A 14,203-nucleotide genomic window follows, 5' to 3' on the forward strand; every position below is an offset into this window, starting at 1 on the left:
GATTTATATCATGATAACGTACTTTACATTCCTTACTTCAATTTCAAAAATTGAAAATATTTAATTTGCTGGTACAGAGGCAGCTTGTGTAAATGGCACAGGGAGTGCAGAGGTCACTACATGTGCCAGGAAAAAGCTGGAAAGAAATAAGAATGATGGAAACATCTGCCTGGGGATAAATGGTTCTAGAATTTCTGGGATTAAAAAGATAACATCTACATCAAAGCTAGATCATTTCTGATTCAAAAATACAATGAAAACATATTTTGTGAAGAAACATTAAAGGATCCTTCCCCTCCTCTGCTGGATTTTGTCCAGCTGTTCTCTTTCTCCTGTGAGGCTTCAGCCTCTTCCAGCAGTGGTTCCTTTTGTGTGTCTTTAGGCTCATCCAGATTCATCCTTTCTGCTCCTTGAGCTTTAACTCAAAGGAGGAAATTTTAGCTGTTGGTTTTGCATCCAGAAAAGATGAATCTTCGTGCTGAGACAACACCAGCAAGGAGTGGTGGTGTTTGTTTGAATTCAGCTGCAATGAGGGATTCCCCGTTGAACACCTGTAGGAACAATCACATTCAATACCTATAAAATAAACTCTGCATCTTAAAAAAAACACCCAGTTGCTTACCAAAAACAAAACCAAAAACAAACAAAGCAAAAAACCACTGCTAGAAGAGTAATGATTTATTTTCTTTCAAAAGTCCAGTAAATGAAATTATTCCTTTTAAAAGGTTATGAATGGTCAATTGCAGGAATGAGCAGAGTTATTTCCTTGTAGTGGTCATGGGAAACACAAAAAAGAGAGAGAGAAAGGGAAAAAACCAAAGACTGAGGAAGGGGGCTCCCAGGGCATCAACTTGTAGTACCAAAGAGTTGGGGAGAGACACAAAAAAAGAGAGAGGGAACAGAGAAATCTGGAAAAGGGGTAAACAAGTGACAGGTGAGAGACTGGGAAGAGCCTTTCTCCAGTTTACTCTTCAACAATCTGACCATACAAAGTTTATGGCCATTGGAGATGGTATTCAAAGCTGTCCCACTGCACGGTGTTCCCACAAGAAGCCTCTGAAGGTGGCAATTCCTAACTTTGTCCTTCCAGGTCTCTCCATCCTCCCTGGCTTCCCAGCTGCTGTGTTACCTGGGTGGGCATGGAGGGAAACAAGAGAAAAGCAAACCAGCGCAGAAAATAGAATCCTGGAATCATTAAGGCTGGAAAAGCCCTCTAAGGTCAAGTCCAGCAATGCCAAGGCCACCACTAACCCACGTCCACAAGTACCACATCTACTTGTTTTCTGAATAATTCCAGGGGCAATGATTCCCTCACTTCCATGGGCAGCCTCTTCCAGTGCTTGACCACCTTTCCAGTGAAGATATTTTCCCTGATATCCAGTCTAATGCTTATGCTTGGAGGCCAGCAGAGGTCTTGCTGGGCTGGGAGCAAAGAAAAATACTCACAAAAAAACCCATTCGTGCTTGGAGACGGACAGAGAAACCTGAGCAAACCCATCTCCAGAGAGGTGTTGTTTGCTTATCAACACGTGCAGTGTCACCCTGACCCGCTGGTCCCACTCACAAAGGCAGCTGGCAGCCTGATCCATGCTCCAGTGGGCACGTGGGGACCATTCCTGTTCTCCAGATCCGGCTGTTGGGCACAGCCAGTGCCAGCCAGGGCTGCCAACAGCAGAGCTGCTCCCCTGGGGTGCAGGAATTCCATCTGGGAGCCCTTCTGGTAAACTCTGGAACTATCTGCAAGGCAGACAACGAACAATGGGGACAATAGACAATATCAGGGCATCAGATTCCTGATGGGGAATAGTTTTAGGGTGTATCCATCCCTGACCAGTGCTCTGGCACTGAGGTTCCTCAAGGGTCTCCCTCACACGTCGTACTCTACAACATTTGCATCATATTCTTTAGACTGGGTGTTTTTGTCTCGATTTCGAGTTGGTTTTTGTTTTCCCAGTATTGATCATGGGCTAAAGGAAATGAAGGAAAAATGGTTTCTGAACAGCAGTTAATAAATTTCCAGTTACCATGGTGACGATGGGAGAAGGACGTCTCAGAAGGCTGTTCTGAGTCCTGAGCCATCCAGGGTCTTCATTAAAAAAATTGCATAATGGGATGAAGGTTGTCTTTACTGAATTTGCAAATAGCAGGATGAAAGGGACTGCAGCATTTTGTGGGACACTGGAGATTGGCTTTTCCTTTTTGCAAAGGATAGGACCAATTGGTGGAGAAGCTGGAATAACCAATATTTGGTAATGCAAGGATTCTGCAGGAGAGGTTTGGGGCTGCAATGGGCAACAATTTGCTCATAATGGTACAATGTCACCTTGTTCTGGGAAAGGCAGAAATCATTCCTTCTGGAAAAATAACCAACAGCTTTCTCACGTGTCAGGTACTTCAACTGGTGTATTTATTATTCTGAATCAGACTTTCTGTTTACTGCTGAGGGCACTCATCTTTCCAGTTGAAGTGGAATAGAGGGAGAGAGCCCAGAGCTGAGATATGGAAGAATTGGGATCATAATCATAGAATCATGGAATGGCTTTGGTTGGAAAGGACCTTAAAGATCATCTAGTTTTAAACTCCTGCCATGGGTGGGGACAGCTCCCACTATCCCAGGTTGCTCCAAGCCCCATCCAAACTGTCCTGGAACACTTCCAGGGATCCAGGGGCAGCCACAGCTTCTCTGGGCAACCTGGGCCAGGGCCTCCCCACCCTCTCAGCCAACAATTCCTTCCCAATATCCCATCTAACCCTGCCCTCTGGCAGTGGGAAGCCATTCCCTGTGTCCTGTTCCTCCATCCCTTGTCCAAGTCCTTCTCCAGCTCTCCTGGAGCTCCTTCAGGCACTGGAAGGGGCTCTGAGGTCTCCCCAGGTTCTTCTCCAGGTGAACACCCCCAACTCTTCCAGCCTGGCTCCAGAGCAGAGGGGCTTCAGCCTTAGGAGCACTTCTGTGGCCTCCTCTGGACCTCTGTGGTTTAATGCATTTTTGGTAACACACAATATATCGTCACAGTTGCAGCTTTGTGGGTCACCTGAACAGCTCCCCAACCCACTTTATGGTCCTGAGGCCACTGGACATACCCTGGTAACGTCCACAGCGTTAAACTCTGTTCCACTCAAAGCAGGATGACCAGATCCTGACCAGAAATAATACCTGGACTCTGGAGACATGTGAAGTGAGGTGAGAAATGTCTTTGCAGAAGTGTCAAGTGGCCTCAGAAAAAAGCATGGCCAGGGTTGTGCTAAAAATGTACCCATGAGGACAGTGAGCTGACTGCACCAGGACAGGTAATTTATGAAGTCGGTCAAAGAAGAGTAAACCATGCCATGGAATCATGGATCTTAGAATCATCTGGGTTTGGAAAAGACCTCTAAGATCATCAAGTCCAACCATTTCCCCAGCACTGCCAAGGCCACCACTGACCCATGTCCCCAAGTGCCACATCCACATGGCTTTTAAATCCCTCCAGGGATGGGGACTCCACTATTCCCTGGGCAGCCTGTTCCAGTGCCTGACCACCCTTTCAGTGAAAAATTTTCCCAAATATCCAATCTAAGCCTTCCTTTGTGCAGCTTGAGGCTGTTTCCTCTCATCCTGTCCATGGCACAGCGAGTTGCACCGTTATGGGCAATGGGAAAGAGGAATTCCTTGTTTAGTTCATTCTCTCCTGTGTCATCTGCTTCTCTGTTATGAAAATGGAAAACCAAAGTTCTCGCTTTTTTAGGACACCTATAGTTGTGACACTGCTGTCACATATTCCCACTTCTACAGTGGAAATTCCCAGTATAATTCCTATCTTTCTGCCTGAAAATAACCCTCCAGCTTTCACCATATTTTATACATCTTCTTGTCCTGCTCTACCTGTGCAGGGACAGGGACACCACCAGCATGCACAGTTTGCAGCATGAAATACCCTCAAAATTGCTGCAGGGACACCCCAATTTTCATCAGTGCCCACTCCAGGAAATCCAAACACTCTGTTTTCCTTTCTGAATAACCTTCTGTCAGCTTCAGAACACCCCTGGCAGCAGGGATCAGGGTATTTCCACCCCAGAAAATAAGCACACTCCAGACACCAGAGCTGTCTGGAGGCTTTGGCAGGGAGAGGTGATGATCCAAGGTGGTCAGCTCATCCAGGTTCCTGGGAAAAGGCTCTTGGCTCCAGGGCTCCTGCCCATCAAGGGAGTGAGAGGGCACAACAGAACAGGCTACTTTGAATGTGGTGTTTGCTAAATTAACTTTTCAGTCATGGTTCCCAAGAAGGAATGGACATGGGGTCCTTCCCAAGCCATGGATGTTCACACCAGGGCCCCTTTCAGCGTGTCCAGCCCTCGTGGGGACAGGTCTAGACAACACAAGCAGAGCTGTGAGTGCATCCTGGCCATGTCTCAGCCCTATTTCATGCAGCTGCATCCCTGCCAAAGGTTGAGAAAGGCCTGCAGCCCTTTGATATTGATCTTGTTTCCTGCGAGGTCCCTCTGCCCCAGCACATCTGTTCTATCTACTCCCCGTTCCCTCCTGTCACACCCCGTGGTTTTCCTTTGAATTGGGGATTGATCCCAGGCCTGGGGAGAGCAGAGCTCTGCCAACATGCCCAGGTGCACCCTCCAGGTGCAGGGTGGAGGGGCCAGTGGCTGTGCTGTGCAGTGACCCATGAGAGGCCCCGTGAGCAGCAGGACCTCCCCCAGACCATCCTCTCTGCACTATAAATATGAGGATCCCCAGCCTTGCCACTCACTGCATCCAGCTCAGGCTCTCTCCAGCTCCTTCTCCAGCCTTGCTGAGGTCCCAGCTCAACTCCAGCCATGAGGTTCCTCTACCTTGTCTTTGCTGTCTTCCTCCTGGTCTCCTTGGCTGCCCCAGGTAAGAGGGTGGATTGCATCAGAAGGGGAGCTGGACAAGGGTGGGAAAAACAGGGTGAGGAGGGTCAGACTGGGCCATGGGCATCTTGAGCAAACATGGTCTCCACTGGTTTGAAAAGCTGTGATTTTGATGCCCACATAAATGTGTCCTTTGGGTGTGCAGATGGGTGATGGTGTCCTGCAAATCTGGATCTGCGGTGCCTCCCCACCCAAACCACTCTGTGGCTCTGTGATATGACTTGGTTACCCCAAGGCTGTCTCATATGGGGCTCTACGTTCATACAAATGAGTCTTTAAAACAAAAATCACTTTTAAGTACTGTGAGAGGCACATTTAGGATGTTTCAGACATTTTTGACACCTGGGGAAGCTGAGCTGGGCCCTGGTGTAGTTATTTTAATCATGGACTGCCAAGTGAGTGCTGGATGCCTTTCTCAGAGGCACCAGCCTTCTAGAGGCTTCCTCTGCTTGTATGATGCCACTTTTTGTGCCAAACTAGTTCTGACAACATCTCCAGGGTCCAGCTCCCTCACATTTTTAATGTGCAGTGCTGACAGAGATCCCTTCAGTTCTGGTTGTCACCTCCCTCTTCAATGAATGAAAGGGAGATTTGAGGCTCAAAAGGGTTCCCATTCCAATGTCCATTCACTCTGGACATAATTTCCCAGGTATTTTGGGCCAACAGCTTCTCACCCTGGTGCCTGGCACTTGCTGAAGTCTTCCACAGAGGAGCATCTCTATCACCTTTGCTCTTGGGGTGTCCCTCATGAAGGAGATGGATCTGCTCTCCTTGGGAGCATCTTTCCCAAACTGCACCTCTGTCATCCACTGGCTCTGTATCCACCAGCTGGGGGGAGAAGGTGCACAAAGAGCTGCTCAGGCTTGTGCCCTTCAAGATCCCTTCCTGCTTTAGGGCTGGGATTGGGCAGGAGCTGTGGAAACGTGTGGGAAGGGAGCAGGACCTCCCTACGAGCAGGGTCTCATCCTGCTGATGTCACCCAGCTTGGAGGGGATGGGAGGGCATGGAAATGGGGCACAGAGGCACCTCTCCTGACCCAACCACTCTCCCTCTGTCCTCTTGCAGGCTATGGGAAGATAAGGAAGACCTGTGCTGACGTGGGCTACTGCTCCAAGCAGTGTGCTGCCATGGACACCTGGTCCTTCTCTGCCGACTGCAGGAACTACTGCTGTGTCCCACCTGTCTGGAAGGGGAAATAGGAGCTGAACAGGAAGCACCTGAGGAAGAGGAGGCACCATGGTGGCTTTGGGGGCAGATTCCCAACTGTGTAACCCCGTTGTCACCCCCTCCTCTCAATAATTAAAAAGAGAAAGAAGATGTTATTCCTTGTGTCCTCGTGATCCCCTTTAAAGCATGAGGGCAGGTTCTCCAAGCCCAGCCCAAAAGGTCTGTTAGAATCACATCTCACTGCTCTTTTTCCACAAACTTCTTAATGGAAGTGTTAAACAGATGGAGTTTGCCTCTCTGTTTCTCACAGGGAATTCAGGCAGTGCTGAATGAAAAAAGGGTCTGGTTGGAATAACACCCTCCTGGGTGTCCATTTCCCCACTGAGTCTCACAGCAAAACTTGAGGGGGCCTGGTTCACTCCTGGGGCTCAAAAAATCAGGACTGATCAGAGATCCTGATGGATCAATGGCAGACTATTTTTCCCATGGCTGGGTAATGAGTGGGAATGGATGGGTGCAGCATTTCACACTCTCTTCAGTATTTCACACTTCCTTCAGCATCTTCCAGAGACCTTCTTTAGAAGGATCTTTGGGAGAGCATCATTCCTGCCCTCTAATTCCCCAAGGCTTCTCATTTCAGAGCACCTACAAGAGGGTCTGTTGGAGTCATTCACAGGTGTGTGCTATGGGAATAGAGCAGCCCCAGCAGGGTCTGTAAAGGGAATTTTTGCCTTTCCTGCTACAATGATTATGTCCATCCTCACCATTCTCAGCCTGTGGAGTCAGCAGAGGCACCTTCCTTGTAGAAAAGGGGGTCATTGTTTCTCTTTAATGATGCCCTGCTCCCTTTTCCTGTGTCCTCACAGTGGTTTCTGAGGGCTGGTAATGATCAGTTCTACTGAAATCTTGTGGCTTCTGAAGGTGCCCTTGGAAAAAAAGAGCCACAGGATTGGAGAAAAAACCCAAAGGTTGTAAAAAACACAAAGAAATAAAAGGTGAAAGTGAAAAATGTAGATAGAGGGATCTAAAAGGGAGCATGGAGAGACCACCCAGTGATGACCAGCAGGTGCTGCAGGAGTTCAAGGAGCTCCTGGAAACGTGATAAACCCCCCCTGGCCAAGGGGCAGATTCCACCTCCTTCCCCTCCAGGAAATACAGTGGAAAAAACTGGTACCGTTTCTGGTGACCTCTGTGGACTTTGGATGGGGAATGGATACATGGAAAGGTGAAGAGAAACACATAATCAAAAGTTCTGCAGCAGATAAAAAAGGGGGCTGAAAACTGACAGTTTTGGTTTCCCACTTTTTCGGTTGTTCCTTAAAAAGAAACGATTTGGGGAATGTAGAACATCTCTGACAGCAGCAGCTCTGACCTCTCAGTGATTTTGGTTTTGTCAAAACACCTTCTCACCAACTCTGGAGGAATTTTGGTCCTCCATGTTGTGGAATTAGGCCACTGTTAAAAATCTCTTTTAGGATGTTCTCTATTCTCCTGATCCAGGACTCGATTTGGGGTGTGTGAGCCCACGTTTTTAGAAGTCTGGAATCATCCATGTGTCTTGGTAGCCTGAAGTCATTGCAGAAATTTCAGCAGAGGGACCTTCCTCAGTCATCACCTGTATTTGCCTTCGAATACATTTTATTTGACCACTCAATTTAGTAAGAAAGTAAAAAAAAAAAAAGTTAAAAACAAAAAGGAAAAAAAAAAAGGCCAAAAGACTTTGAGGTTCATGAGGGTGCAGACAAATCTGGAAAAGAAATCATATTTTTGAGTGAGAGAGCAGAGATATTCTCATATTTATAGACTAAATAGGCTCACAGAATCATTAAGGTTGGAAAAGCCCTCTGAGACCATCGAGTCCAACCATCCCCCAGCACTGCCAAGGCCACCCCTCACCCATGTCCCCAAGGGCCACATCTACACAGCTTTTAAATCCCTCCAGGGATGGGGTTTCCACCCCTGCCCTGAGCAGCTGTGCCAGGGCTGGACAACCTTCCAGTGAAGAAATTTTCCCTAATGTCCAACCCAAACCTCCCTTGGCACAACTTGAGGTGTTTCCTCTTGTTCCCTGGAAGAAGAGACTGACCCCACCAGGCTCCACCCTCCTGTCAGGGAGTTGGAGAGAGCAATAGAACAGGAGTGGAATCATGATCTGATCCTCAATCGCTGTGGTTTTTCAGCTAAAACCACATCACTTTAATGCTGTCTTTTATTCACACCTCTCATGTCAAGCTTTCATCCACGTCTTGAAAGGAAAGGTATTTGGGAAAAAAAAACACCCCTCTTTGTCTTTCTTATCTGACACATAGAAATGATCACAGAATCACAGAATAGCCTCAGCTGGAAGGGACCCACAAGGACCATCGAGTCTAACTCCTGGCCCTGCACAGGACAACCCTGAAAATCAAGACCATTTGCCTGAGATCATTGTCTATTTATGGGGAGTATCAATTAAAACAGCACCATAAACTGCAGCTCCAAAACAAAGAGTATTTTTCTGAGCCCTGTTTCTGGAAGCTACAATGGGATACAGGTTGCCCAGAGAAGTTGTGGACTTTCCATCCCTGGAAGTGTCCAAGGCCAGGTTGGACGGGGCTTGAAGCAACCTGGTCCAGTGGAGGGTGTCCCTGCCTGCTGTAGGGGGTTGGAACTGAGCTTTAAGGTCCCTTCCAACCCAAACCATTCTATGATTCCATGATAACAGTTTGGATCTTGGCTGTAAGTTTGTTTTTTTTTTCCTCTATACCTTATTTTCAGTGAAATAAGACTTTGACAGAAACATTTTAAAAGAATCAAGCCACACAGAGCAGTAAAAACCCCACTTTGCCCACAAATCTGGAGTTACCAGATTGCCTGGTGCTATACATTTTAAAGATCTGTCTTTCCTTGTAGTGACAGTCAGTGCATCTGCCCTGGAAGAGGGAGGAATGCCAGGCAGGATGAGAATGTCTGGCCCAATGATTCCTGTTAATTTGCCCATCTGCTTCCCTGTCACTTGTACCCACGTGTCACCACAGACAGGGATCAGGGAAGAGCCTGCACTGCCTCTTTTTTTTGCATGGAAGCCTTTCTGGTTGAGTGCAATTTGTATAAATAACAAAGAAATGACCCATCAGGGCTTTTTGTGGTTGATGCTTCCCTGATAAGGGGGTGGCTGAGGCTCACTGGGGCTCAGGTTTCACTCTCTGAGTGGCACTACAAGTCTCCAGCTCTTCCCTCTTCTTTCACAGAGATGTTCACTGTCATTCAAAGGAGGTAAACACATGGGAAAACACCAAAAATAAAAAAAGACCAAAATATCTGGCCAAAATTCCCAAGATGTATCAAGCAACACAGTGCAATGATGCTTCTCCCCGTTCTTTCTTCCTCTTGCATTCCCAGTCTCTACCTGCCAATCAAGTAACCAACATAGAACCATTCGTTTGACATACAAAATCAGGGTTTTTTTCCCTGTGTGTCTGATCTGCACTGAATTCCATCAGCCACATTAGGACTCAGACCCTCAAACCAGCAAGGTCCTTCCACAGCCCTTACCTTTATTACCCTCAACAAGTCAGTCCAGTAAGAAATTTTGCAACCTTTCCATTCAACCCCTTTTCTGGATCTTTTATGACCAAATTTACTTCTGTATCCCCAACAGTGACCCCCACATTGCTCCCCATGACCTTCCTCTCCTGCATCTCGGCCTAATAATGCTGCTCCCTGCCTTTTGAATTCCAGTCTCCCTAGTCTGCTGCCTCCTTCTGGGAACTCTAGTAGGTTTTAGGACAGGATTTTCCTGTTTTTTTTCCCCATGTGATTATATTTAAACTGGTATAATCCTGGCTTGTAATCCCACAGGACCCTTTAAGATGGTTTTTTTTTCCCCACAAAACCAGCATCTCCCATCTTTGCATAGTAAATTTTTTTTTAAGCAATAGATCATAGAATCATGGAATGGTTTGAGTGGAAAGGACCTTAATGATCATTAATTCCAACCCCCTGTCATGGGCAGGGACACCTTCCACTAGACCAGTTACTCCAACCTGGCCTTGGACACTTCCAGGGATCCAGGGGCAGCCACAGCTTCTCTGGGCAACCTGTGCCAGGGCCTCATCACCCTCACTGCCAACAATTCCTTCCCAATATCCCATCTAACCCTGCCCTCTGGCAGTGGGAAGCCATTCCCTGTGTCCTGTCCCCCTTGTTCCCTAGGCCCTTGTCCCAAGTCCCTCTCCAGCTCTTTAGGAGCCCCTTTAGGCACTGGAAGGGGCTCTCAGGTCTCCCTGGAGCCTTCTCTTCTCCAGGCTGAAGAGATCCATAAACTGCATTTAGGAGGGCAGTATTTCATCCTTGAATTCCCTTCAGACTATTTTTGAGGAAAAGAATCTGGGTGCTGGTGATTTTTTGTTGCTTATTTCTTCTCTTCCACCCCCTTTACATTTAAAACAAGTCCCTCAATGAGTCCCTACAAAGGAGAGTTCAGCACCAAGACCTCCCTCCTCTCTTGCAAGGTGAACAGAGCTGCAAATATTTCATTCAGCTTCTGTGGAGTGGCCTGAGCTTTTATTATTATTGTTGCTCTGACCACACTCTTTGTCAGTCTTCATGTTCCTGATGTGTTTGGAATAAGAAAAAAGACTTATTATAAGAAGGTTTGCCTGCCTTTTGCAAGCTCTTCCTGCAATTCTCTGCTGAGCTGCCTTATTGTGTTTTACACTTTGTCAGACCCAGTTTATTATCTTTTCTATTTTCCACGTTTGGACACAATTTCAGCTTTTCCTTTCTAACAACCCCCCCCCGTCCCACTGTTCTGCTGTGACCTTTTCCTTTTGCTCTTTCTCAGGGCATTTTTAACAGCTGTCATACATTTTCCCTGAGTCTCCATCACAGTGGCCTTAAACAACTCCCTCAGTGCTTGCAAAGAATCTACTTGCAAGCGTTCAACTTTTAGCTGTACATTTTGTCCTCTTTTTTACAATTTCCCTGTTTTTACATAACTTCCTTATTGAGATTAAGTGCAAAAGTAGTGGCCTTTCCATCCCCTGTTGCTCCTGCAAAGATGTGGAGTGTAAGTACAGTGGGATCAGTGATGCACAGTGGCTTTCCCAAGGGACAACTTTGATCCAAGCCCAGTAGCTGCTCTTTTCTCCTTGTAAACACATGAAACCCCTGTAATCCAGTAATTTATCAGTACTGGCTCTGTAAGGTATAAATATTCAGCTATTTCTCCTATAAAAGGTGCTTTCCAGGATACAAATCTTCTTCTTGGCATAGCCAGAATTCAAAATATTACGGAATCATGGAATGATTTGAATTGAAATGGAGCTTTAAAGCTCATCTCATTCCAACCCCGCTGTCATGGGCAGGGATACCTTCCACTAGACCAGGTTGCTCCAGCTGCTGGTTTTGGGCACTTTTTTAGCTGCAGACACATTTTGAAGGCTGGAGAGGCAGCAGAGCGAGAGGCATCACTTCAAAACCCCATTTTGCAGTTCATTCCCTTCCATGTGCCTTTTCACTCCTGCAATTCTGATTTTTTTTTCTTGATGAAAAATGGTAAAGAAACAGCAAAGGAGGTTTTTATTTTTGCTCAGCATTTCCTTCTGCAATTTTTAACCAATCTTTCAACCTTGTGTGTCTGTGAAGTGTCACCAACACATGGTTTGTTTAAGGGAATTTTCCTTCTTTCCTATCCTGTTGTCTGGGATCAGGTGAATCTTGACCACAGCCTGTGACTCTTGATGGGCTATCCTGTATCAAATGTGATATTTTTCCTGCTGCCCAGCCCTGAAAATTGAATGTTAACCCACTCACACTCCTTATCCCACAGTCTGCACCCAGTTTACTCTTCTCTTGCAGCTCCTTCCATCCTACTGATACTAGTACAAAGCTTTTCCTGGGTTTTCATGGCCCCATGGATGGAAGCTCACTCTATTTCCTGGAGGGTTTCAGACAAATGGGGCTGTTTTCTGTCCCATGACCCTTTATCACACAAACATCTCACCCTCCAGTGTTGCTCCAGAGGTTTGTCTGGCTGCCCTTCATGGGGTTCTCTGAGCAACCCCACTCCAGATCACTTCATATCCCTTGCAGAACACCTGGAGTGAAAGGCGTATCCCACAGTGGAGTGGGTGGGGAAGGGGCCACTGCACAAATCCTCATCTGTTCTTCCATTACTGGTGACTCTCAATGGAATAATCTGGTCACAGGCTATGCTGAGAAGTCATTTGATCAGTACAAGGCTGTCCAGGACAACCACAGGACACCAAAACCGGGGTGTCTGCACTGGGATGAGGATGGGCATCCCAGGAGTGGGATTTTGGGGTGCAATGGAAAGGTGGTGACTGTTTATCTCCAATTTCTATCCCCCATGGGACTGAGAACCCCAGTGCAGAGGCTGAATGGGACCGAAGGGACCTTGGGGGGGGGCTAAAAATTAACTGGGATTCAACTTGTGGAGGAGGGAGGCACAATATCAGGCAGTCAGCCTCTGCCAGCCTTTGCCACCACCGTGCTTTGAAGCAATGGGAAAATCCCAAAGCCTTTGCTTTTCCCGTGTGTCACTTTGGTGTCAGGGCTTAGAAACGCCTGGGGCTGTCAGGGCTGTGTTGTAATTATGGTCCAGGGAGTTTTGGCTGCCAACCTCTCCAGGCTCTCCCCTCCCAGGAGGCAAATGACCCACACAGCACACAGAAATCTTATCTGCCCGTCTTTACTTCAAAGCAGTCACACCGTGAGCACAGCGCCCTGGGGCTCCACCCCGAGTGCTGCTCTTCCTCCTTCCCAATCATTTTGCCTTTTTGGGTGAGGGGATGCAGCAGTACATCTTCCCACAGGAGGGGCTGAAGGTCCACTCGTCGGTTTTGCCACACAAGTAGGAGCAGTACCCGTCACAAGAGCTCTTGGGCTGCCCCTGCCCTACAGGGAGGACAGAGACAGAAAAGGGTTATGAGGGGAAATGATGGGGGTGTAGGAGGGCAGAGCCCCTAAATTTATCTCCTTGTTGGCTCCCAGGTGGCACTGAGGCACCAAGTACCTTTGGTTTTAGACTCACATATAATAGGACACATGTTTCCTGTCCCCACTGAGCTGGGGGACCACTGGGCACTTAAAAACCATTCCTCTATACACGAGTGGGAGAGATGGGATTTGCAGTGTGGCATTCATCTCATCCCAAACCCAAAGATATGTGGGATAAGTCATCAGCCAGAGCTTCCTGCAGGTACCTGATCCCCACTGCCAAAGCTGAGTGAGATGAACCACCTCCCTCACCCCCTGGCACAGAGGCTGGAGAGGAGACAGCCACCTGTACCCACAGACTCCAGGGTCACCCCATGAGTCCCTGTCTTACCTGGGGTGGCCAACGAAAAAAGCAGAAACACAGCAAAGAGCAGGCAGAGCACCCTCATGGCTGGAGGCCAGGGGAGATCCCGGGAGTGTGTCTGAGGTGGCCGGGGTGGGGGACCTGGAAGGCCCTGGGTTTTATAGCAGCACTCCTGCCACAAGTGGTGTGGTGAGAGGAGAAACTGGAGCAAACCCCTCTCCAAAGAGGTGTTGTTTGTTTGCTGGTGTGTTCAGTGTCACCCCGACCTGCTGGTCCCACTCACAAAGGCACCTGGCAGCAGGTCCATGCTCCAGGGGGAATGTGGGGACCATTCCCTGCTCCAGATCCGGCTACTGGGATGTGGCTGCCAGAACACATGGAGCCACCAGGAAGCAGAGCTTCTGCCCAGGGGTGCAGGAATTCAGTCTGGGAGTCTTTCTGATAAGCTCTGGACACTGTCTGATAATCTCTGCAAGGCACAGACACAATGGACAATACCAAGGTATCAGATCCATCAGGGTGCATCCAACCCTGACTGGAGCACTGGCAGTGAGGCTCAGAGAATCATGGAATAGTATCCCAGCATGGTTTGGGATGGAAAGGACCTTAAACTCCATCTTGTTTCAGGGACACCTGAAACAAGCCCAGGTTGGTCAAAGCTCCATCCAACCTGGCCTTGGACACTTCCAGGGATCCAGGGCCAGCCACACCTTCTCTGGGCAATCTGTGCCAGGGCCTCACCACCCTCACAGACAACAATTCCTTCCCAATATCCCATCTAACTCTGCCCTCTGGCAGTGGGAAGCCATTCCCTGTGTCCTGTACCTCCAGGCTTGTCCAGGACTTGTC

The sequence above is a fragment of the Manacus candei genome, unplaced genomic scaffold, assembly GCF_025592945.1.
Source record: "Manacus candei isolate 608988 ecotype Guabito, Panama unplaced genomic scaffold, ASM2559294v1 h1tg000007l, whole genome shotgun sequence".
In the NCBI taxonomy this organism is placed as follows: Eukaryota; Metazoa; Chordata; class Aves; order Passeriformes; family Pipridae; genus Manacus; species Manacus candei.